This window comes from Lucilia sericata, unplaced genomic scaffold (assembly GCF_015586225.1).
Source record: "Lucilia sericata isolate MDLA Ls3-8-SP2 unplaced genomic scaffold, ASM1558622v1 Contig000610F_arrow, whole genome shotgun sequence".
NCBI classification, from domain to species: domain Eukaryota; kingdom Metazoa; phylum Arthropoda; class Insecta; order Diptera; family Calliphoridae; genus Lucilia; species Lucilia sericata.
This window is the reverse complement of record NW_023994617.1, coordinates 264,873-274,726: the sequence shown is the minus strand read 5'-3', so window position 1 is coordinate 274,726 and position 9,854 is coordinate 264,873. Positions and strand designations below refer to the sequence as shown.

The following is a 9,854-nucleotide window of genomic DNA, read 5'->3' as shown; positions in this document are numbered from 1 at the left end:
AAAGCTAAAAAAAACACCCTTTGAAAAACTACAAAGTACCCCAAAAAGTCCTCTATATTAAAGAAAACATAAAAGGTATTCGTTGAAGAACGAAAAAGTACTAAAAGATCGCATTTAGATACTCACACAACTGTGGACCTTCATGTTCAATTTCATGTTTCTAGGTTCAATATTATAGAAAATTCAAAAAGTACCTTTGAAGAACACTTTATCGTTCCATGTTGTATATTCTCATTAAACGTTTAATTAATACCAGTAAAAGATCGAAAAAGTAACCAAAAGTCTCATATTATAAGTGTATAATGCCTTTAGGAAGGCCTCTTTACTGCCACTTTTTCCCGCTGCGAACTGCTGGCTGCCATGTTACCACGCCAACTGCTATTGAAAATAAATTAACTTTTGTCATCTCGTATTCATTTAATCCGGATTATCTACATGGCGTTGCTCTTGCGGAATGGGCTAATGGACTGTTAAAGTTGCATTTTTTGCTTTAAATGTGACATATGTAGATCTTCTTGATATTCTGTAAGTAATAATCATATGTATTTTCAAAAACCTTTTATTTGGGAAAATATACTAGAGATCAGGATGCACTAAGTTATTACATCATGCTAGAGATGTTTAGTTTTATTTTAATGATTGTGTTAAAATGTAAACATTAGAGGATAAATACTTGTTGACTTCCAAATATTCCTTGTTATTACCTACCTTTGGGGGTATAGTGATGGCTTTTTGTTATTGTTTGAAAACGACTGCTAAAGTTGAAAAAACAAACTGGACAAATTATTCTGCCATGAAATAATCCATAATAGAAAAAAGTTGACGCCCATCGGTAGTGGCTAGTCGAAATTCGTATTCTATCAAGCAAAGAGCCAAAATATGGTGATTGCTACTTTGTTGCAATGTTTGGTTCCGGTACTAACCATTGTGGGCTTTATGTCGACTATAGATCCCTTAGAGTTGTCACACTATATGAATCATTTAAATGAACCCTTCAAGATTTATTGCGTCATAATATAAAAGAAGAAAAACAACGTTTATTTGAAGTTATTCCTTCCGATCACTTGATATCCTTTTGTCTGTATCAATAATGGAAAAATAACTTTAGAAATGAGGAATTGGTTTTTGATTTTAATATAATTTCATTTTGAATGGCCTGTTGGAACAGGACTGTAATATCCGTACTCAATTGGTTGGATCCTTAAGATCATCACAATTAATATATAGCAAAGTTGATCTTAGTATGCATTATATAAATCTCAAATCGAATTGTTCTGTCATTAAAGCCGCCCTTGTTGGTGGGATGTATCCTAATATATGCGTATTGGATTCTAAGGTTAATCGTATTAAATCGCCCTGCAGAAGAGAAATGGTTTTACATCCAATTCTGTTTTGCGACATAGGATTTATGTGTTCGTTGAATTCTGGTTTAGTAGACTAATAATAATATCCGACGAAAATTTTAATAAGTTAAACAACTATGTACGTAAAATTCATAATTATTCTGACTCACCTTTAATCTGTTAAAATATTTTTGTACAGGATGTAGGTATGAAACCAGCAGCTAACTATCCATTCTCCTTCTCTCAATCTATATATAAAAGGCTTGCGTGACTGATTGACTGACTGATTCATCATCGCCCAGCCCAAACCGTTAAAGCTAGAATCATGAAATTTTGGTTATAGGTTCCTTTGGCATTGTATAGATCCACTAAGAAGGGATTACGTTTAGGGGAAGAAATACGTAAAAAAGGATAAATTAGTATCCTTTATATCTCCTAAAGAAGCAAAGATATAAATAAAATTCCAAATGTATCCTCTATTATACAAAAAAATAATTGATAGGTGTCTGGTACTTTTTTTAAAAATCTAGACTAAAATCTAAAAAAAATCTAGAGCTAAAAGGGTAAAAACTGTCCCCATAGAACCTTCTCTTAACCTATTATGTTCGAAACAAATGACCATGCAAATAAAACTTTAAATTTATCCTATTATAATTAAAGTCTATTAGAAATCCTTTCGGTACTTTTTAAAAATTCGGATAATGAAGGGATGAAAACGGTGTCTAAAATTGGCTTGCTGCCCGCTACTACTTCGTTAGCGATAAATTTTTGGCATTAATTAAATTTTGAAAACAACACATTATACGATTTTTTAATTAATATGGAATATACATATGTAAATAATTTTCACATATGTAATTACTGAAGTTTTGTATTCTCAAAATATCATACAATTTATTAAACTTATTTTATTTTTTCATCAACATCCGAGATTTTGGATTAACAGGACAGAGCTACGTGCAACTTTGTGGCTTTGCCTCCGTAAAATATACATACCTAAACTAAAACGGCCCTAACTAAAAAAATTCAAAATCGACATTTCATTTTCTGATGTGTTACATCAAGCCAAATGTTCAAATGGGCCCTATCTTCAAAAGCAGTTTTATATAAAGGCTAAAAGACGTAACTAATCATTTGTAAATACAAATTGTAAATTGTCAAAACAACTGAGAAATTTACCGTTAAAAAATGTCTTTTGAAGAAAACAAATTTTTTTTGCTTCTCCTGTAGAATTTAAAAAATATTAAATAGGCCATTTTTGCGTTTTATGTGACGACATATGTATAAAAACAAATTATATTGTTTCTATCATACAACTACTTTAGAAATCTCCAAAATTACCGGATGAGGAACGAAAAGGTAAAAATTATTCCCTTTGTGCAGATTTCCATTCAACTGGAACCCTGCGTTTTTAATTTATGCCTCTAAGTCCAATTATATAAAAAAATCAGAAAGTAGAGCGAAAAAGTACCAAAAGTCCCTTTCTATAGATTTCCATTCACTCCATATTTTATGTTTCTACGAAAACTCAAAAAGTACCAGCTGAAGAACATTCATACCCAGCAAAAAATAATTGATGTCATACTTTACAAACGACATCTTAATCACATCTAAAAATGTGATTGCATACTTTTCGCTTTTATAAACCAAACATATACTTACAAATTAAAACACAGTTAAAAATGAGAAAGGAGATGTAGAAAAGTCACTACAAACAACATATTCGAAGTACTTCAAATTTTGATGAAATTTACATAAGCGTTTCATTAAAAGAATGTGGTTTATTTTTGACATACAAATATCGGATTTTTACAGCTTCTAAAGATAAGATTAGATGTAGTTCAAAGTTGTCAGAAATGAACAACATCCCTCCAATGACACGCTAATGTAAAATTCATAGGTTTTTCACCTGAATTTGAAGCACTTCGGGTTACTAGTTCCCAGCAAAAAATAATTGATGTCATACTTTACAAACGACATCTTAATCACATCCAAAAATGCGATTGCATACTTTTCGCTTTTATAAACCAAACATATACTTACAAATTAAAACACAGTTAAAAATGAGAAAAGAGATGTAGAAAAGTCACTACAAACAACATATTCGAAGTACTCTTCAAATTTTGATGAAAAACCAATGAAATTTACATAAGCGTTTCATTGAAAGAATGTGGTTTATTTTTGAAATACAAATATCGGATTTTACAGCTTCTAAAGATAAGATTAGATGTAGTTCAAAGTTGTCAAAAATGAACAACATCCCTCCAATGACACGCTAATGTAAAATTCATAGGTTTTTCACCTGAATTTGAAGCACTTCGGGTTACTAGTTGTGATGAAAATTCTACATCTTTTTCCACACTTTTTTTGCTGGGTTGTGATGAAAATTCTACATCTTTTCCACACTTTTTTTGCTGGGTACAGATTTCCATGAACAGAACCCTGCGTGTTTAATTTTATGTTTCTGACCAATATTATTGAAAAACTAAAAAAACACCCTTTGAAAAACTACAAAGTACCCAAAAAAGTCCTCTTATATTAAAGAAAACATAAAAGGTATTCGTTGAAAAACGAAAAAGTACTAAAAGATCGCATTTAGATACTCACACACTGTGGACCCTTCATGTTCAATTTCATGTTTCTAGGTTCAATATTATAGAAAATTCAAAAAGTACCTTTTAAAGAACACTTTATATCGTTCCATGTTGTATATTCTCTTTAAACGTTTAATTAATACCAGTAATAGATCGAAAAAGTAACCAAAAGTCTCATATTATAGTGTATAATGCCTTTAGGAAGGCCTCTTTACTACCACTTTTTCCCGCTGCGAACTGCTGGCTACCATGTTACCGCCAACTGCTATTGAAAATAAATTAACTTTTGTCATCTCGTATTCATTTAATCCGGATTATCTACATGGCGTTGCTCTTGCGGAATGGGCTAATGGACTGTTAAAGTTGCATTTTTTGCTTTAAATGTGACATATGTAGATCTTCTTGATATTCTGTAAGTAATAATCATATGTATTTTCAAAAACCTTTTATTTGGGAAAATATACTAGAGATCAGGATGCACTAAGTTATTACAATCATGCTAGAGATGTTTAGTTTATTTTAAATGATTGTGTTAAATGTAAACATTAGAGGATAAATACTTGTTGACTTCAAAATATTCCTTGTTATTTACCTACCTTTGGGGGTATAGTGATGGCTTTTTGTTATTGTTTTGAAAACGACTGCTAAAGTTGAAAAAACAAACTGGACAAATTATTCTGGCCATGAAATAATCCATAATAGAAAAAAGTTGACGCCCATCGGTAGTGGCTAGTCGAAATTCGTATTCTATCAAGCAAAGAGCCAAAATATGGTGATTGCTACTTGTTGCTATGTTTGGTTCCGGTACTAACCATTGTGGGCTTTATGTCGACTATAGATCCCTTAGAGTTGTCACACTATATGAATCATTTAAATGAACCCTTCAAAGATTTATTGCGTCATAATATAAAAGAAGAAAAACAACGTTTATTTGAAGGTATTCCTTCCGATCACTTGATATTCTTGCGTCTGTATCAAGAATGGAAAAATTACTTTAGAAATGAGGAATTGGTTTTTGATTTTAATATAATTTCATTTGAATGGCCTGTTGGAACAGGACTGCAATATCCGTACTCAATTAGTTGGATCCTTAAGATCATCACAATTAATATATAGCAAAGTTGATCTTAGTATGCATTATATAAATCTCAAATCGAATTGTTCTGTCATTAAAGCCGCCCTTGTTGGTGGGATGTATCCTAATATATGCGTATTGGATTCTAAGGTTAATCGTATTAAATCGCCCTGCAGAAGAGAAATGGTTTTACATCCAAATTCTGTTTTGCGACATGGGATTTATGTGTTCGTTGAATTCTGGTTCACCGTGGATAGTGTACGGAAAAGAAAAAAATGGTTCCAGTTGTAATGGTGTCAAATGTAATACTGTTGTGACGCCCATTACTACAGTTGATTTGTTTGCAGGTGAGTTTAGTAGACTAATAATAATATCCGACGAAAATTTTAATAAGTTAAACAACTATGTACGTAAAATTCATAATTATTCTGACTCACCTTTAATCTGTTAAAATATTTTGTACAGGATGTAGGTATGAAACCAGCAGCTAACTATCCATTCTCCTTCTCTCAATCTATATATAAAAGGCTTGCGTGACTGATTGACTGACTGATTCATCATCGCCCAGCCCAAACCGTTAAAGCTAGAATCATGAAATTTTGGTTATAGGTTCCTTTGGCATTGTATAGATCCACTAAGAAGGGATTACGTTTAGGGGAAGAAATGGGTAAAAAAGGATAAAATTAGTATCCTTTATATCTCCTAAAGAAGCAAAGATATAAATAAAATTCCAAATGTATCCTCTATTACACAAAAAAATAATTGATAGGTGTCTGGTACTTTTTTTAAAAATCTAGACTAAAATCTAAAAAAAATCTAGAGCTAAAAGGGTAAAAACTGTCCCCATAGAACCTTCTCTTAACCTATTTATGTTCGAAACAAATGACCATGCAAATAAAACTTTAAATTTATCCTATTATAATTAAAGTCTATTAGAAATCCTTTCATTACTTTTTAGAAATTCGGGTAATGAAGGGATGAAAACAGTGTCTAAAATTGGCTTGCTGCCCGCTACTTTCGTTAGCGATAAATTTTGGCATTAATTAAATTTTGAAAACAACACATTATACGATTTTTTAATTAATATGGAATATACATACAGTGTCTCTCATAAGTATTCGAATTTAGGTAAACTATGAAAAGAAACTAAATTTAATAATATATTTTGTGTGCAAAAAAAAAAATTAATTTGTTATATTGTCTAGACAGTCCTTAGGTTTGATATCACGCTTTTTAAAACTTGAAAAATTTACATTTACTTAAATTAATTTAGCTTTTTTTAAAAATGTCCATAAAATTGCCTCACAAAAGTATACGAATTTTTCCTGTTGTTCATATTTGAGCATATTATACGAAACACAAATTTTAGAATCGACTGGTTTTTATGCTTTAAATTATTTTAGGGGGTTACTATCAACCGAAATGATATATTTTTGGCCCATTTGGTCCACAATTTTTGGGGATTTGTACCCTCTTTTTATGTAATACCATTAAAATGGCGATTTTTGGCAATATTTGTAGTATTTTCTCTTTTTTTCCAGAGATAAGACCAAAGTTTGATATTGGGATTTAATAGACCCCTTGGAGTATCTAAAAATAGCATTTTTTGTTACAAAAATCTGTATTTAAACGATCCAAGATATATTATTGATATCATTATTCTGTCGCTAATTCAATATATTGGAACTTAAGTCCATTTTCATAATACTAGGGTAAAAAATTTTCGGGGAAAGTTTTCTTGTATATATTCTTGTAGATATCAGCTTTTATATATTTTAAGTTTTCAATGTATTGTGGAAGTGTACAACTCCAAAGCATGCCTCGAAGAAACACCATTCAATGGTAGTATCATTATTTTTATATACCAATGACCTCCAGGCTACATGCCACTATATCATTATGGTCTAACTCAAAAATATCGATATCTGTTTAAATATTGATTACTATGATCAAAATAAACCCAAAATTTTGGACTTACATTGTTATTGTAATGGGCAACATAAGCGTGAAAGTTACGAATAGTAAAAACTCAAATCTACTGTATAGGATGACGTTTTGTTAAGGCATGTTTTGGAGTTGTATACCGATATAATGTATTGAAAATTTAAAATATATTAGTGCTAATATGTACATGAATGTATACTAGCCAACTTTGTCGGAAAATAACGACCCTAGTGGTAAGAAAAGGGACTTAAGATCCATACAATTCAATTAGAAACAGAAGAACGATACCAAAAATACATCTTGGAACTTTTAAGTACAGATCCTTATAACAAAAATTATTATTTTTAGATACCTCAAGGGGTGTATTAAATCCCAATATTAAAGTTTGGGTTTACTTCAGAAAAAAAGGAAACAAAAATTTGCAAATATGGTAAAAAATCGCCATTTTAATGATATTACATGAAAAGATGGTACAAATGCTCCAAAATTGTGGAACAAATGGGCCAAAAATATATAATTTCGGTCGATAGTAACCCCTTAACACAATTTTAAGCAAAAAACCACTCGATTATAATTTTTGTGTTTCGTATAATATGGTCATATATGAAATACAGGAAAAATTCGAATACTTTTGTGAGGCAATTTTATGGACTTTTTTTAAAAAAAGTTAAATCAATTTAGGTAAATGTAATTCTTCCAAATTTTAAAGAGTGTGATATTATACCTTAGGACTCTCTAGACAATATAAGAAATTTAAATATTAATTTCACAAACAAAAAATATTATTAAATTATGTTACTTTTCAAAGTACAACCAAATTCGAATACTTATGTGATACACTGTATGTAAATAATTTTCACATATGTAATTACTGAAGTTTTGTATTCTCAAAATATCATACAATTTATTAAACTTATTTTTATCACTTCATATCAACTTTTTACTCTAATTTAAATAAATTCATTTTCATCAACATCCGAGATTTTGGATTAACAGGACAGAGCTACGTGCAACTTTGTGGCTTTGCCTCCGTTAAATATACATACCTAAAACTAAAACGGCCCTAACTAAAAAAATTCAAAATCGACATTTTCATTTTCTGATGTATTACATCAAGCCAAATGTTCAAATGGGCCCTATCTTCAAAAGCAGTTTTATATAAAGGCTAAAAGACGTAACTAATCATTTGTAAATACAAATTGTAAATTGTCAAAACAACTGAGAAATTTACCGTTAAAAAATGTCTTTTGAAGAAAAACAAAACGCGCTGATTGAAACTAAACTTTCCATTTTAAATACTTTTTTGCTTCTCCTGTAGAATTTAAAAAATGTTAAATAGGCATTTTTGCGTTTTATGTGACGATATATGTATAAAAACAAATTATATTGTTTCTATCATACAACTACTTTAGAAATCTCCAAAATTACCGGATGAGGAACGAAAAGGTAAAAATTATTCCCTTTGTGCAGATTTCCATTCAACTGGAACCCTGCGTGTTTAATTTTATGCCTCTAAGTCCAATTATATAGAAAAATCAGAAAGTAGAGCGAAAAAGTACCAAAAGTCCCTTCCTATAGATTTCCATTCACTCCATATTTTATGTTTCTACGAAAACGAAACAAAAAAGAACCAAAAAACACTTATTTTTTAATTTATATTTCAATATTATAGAAGACTCAAAAAGTACCAGCTGAAGAACATTCATACAGATTTCCATGAACAGAACCCTGCGTGTTTAATTATATGTTTCTGACCAATATTATTGAAAAGCTAAAAAAATACCCTTTGAAAAACTACAAAGTACCCAAAAAAGTCCTCTTATATTAAAGAAAACATAAAAGGTATTCGTTGAAAAACGAAAAAGTACTAAAAGATCGCATTTAGATACTCACACACTGTGGACCCTTCATGTTCAATTTCATGTTTCTAGGTTCAATATTATAGAAAATTCAAAAAGTACCTTTTGAAGAACACTTTATCGTTCCATGTTGTATATTCTCTTTAAACGTTTAATTAATACCAGTAATAGATCGAAAAAGTAACCAAAAGTCTCATATTATAGTGTATAATGCCTTTAGGAAGGCCTCTTTACTGCCACTTTTTCCCGCTGCGAACTGCTGGCTGCCATGTTACCGCCAACTGCTATTGAAAATAAATTAACTTTTGTCATCTCGTATTCATTTAATCCGGATTATCTACATGGCGTTGCTCTTGCGGAATGGGCTAATGGACTGTTAAAGTTGCACTTTTTGCTTTAAATGTGACATATGTAGATCTTCTTGATATTCTGTAAGTAATAATCATATGTATTTTCAAAAACCTTTTATTTGGGAAAATATACTAGAGATCAGGATGCACTAAGTTATTACATCATGCTAGAGATGTTTAGTTTTATTTTAAATGATTGTGTTAAATGTAAACATTAGAGGATAAATACTTGTTGACTTCCAAAATATTCCTTGTTATTTACCTACCTTTGGGGGTATAGTGATGGCTTTTTGTTATTGTTTTGAAAACGACTGCTAAAGTTGAAAAAACAAACTGGACAAATTATTCTGCCATGAAATAATCCATAATAGTAAAAAGTTGACGCCCATCGGTAGTGGCTAGTCGAAATTCGTATTCCAAGCAAAGAGCCAAAATATGGTGATTGCTACTCTGTTGCAATGTTTGGTTCCGGTACTAACCATTGTGGGCTTTATGTCGACTATAGATCCCTTAGAGTTGTCACACTATATGAATCATTTTAATGAACCCTTCAAAGATTTATTGCGTCATAATATAAAAGAAGAAAAACAACGTTTATTTGAAGGTATTCCTTCCGATCACTTGATATTCTTGCGTCTGTATCAAGAATGGAAAAATAACTTTAGAAATGAGGAATTGGTTTTTGATTT

The 9,854-nt window shown here is 30.6% G+C and overlaps 1 long non-coding RNA gene across 1 annotated transcript; it reads right to left on the bottom strand.

Moving 5' to 3' along the window:
- Positions 1 to 375: 375 nt before the first annotated feature.
- On the bottom strand, positions 376 to 1,803 carry LOC119606667. The gene is made up of 3 exons (XR_005231668.1): positions 1,514 to 1,803; positions 709 to 1,437; positions 376 to 523 (listed from the first exon to the last, which is right to left on the bottom strand). It is a non-coding gene; the product is annotated as an uncharacterized LOC119606667 (long non-coding RNA).
- Positions 1,804 to 9,854: the final 8,051 nt, after the last annotated feature.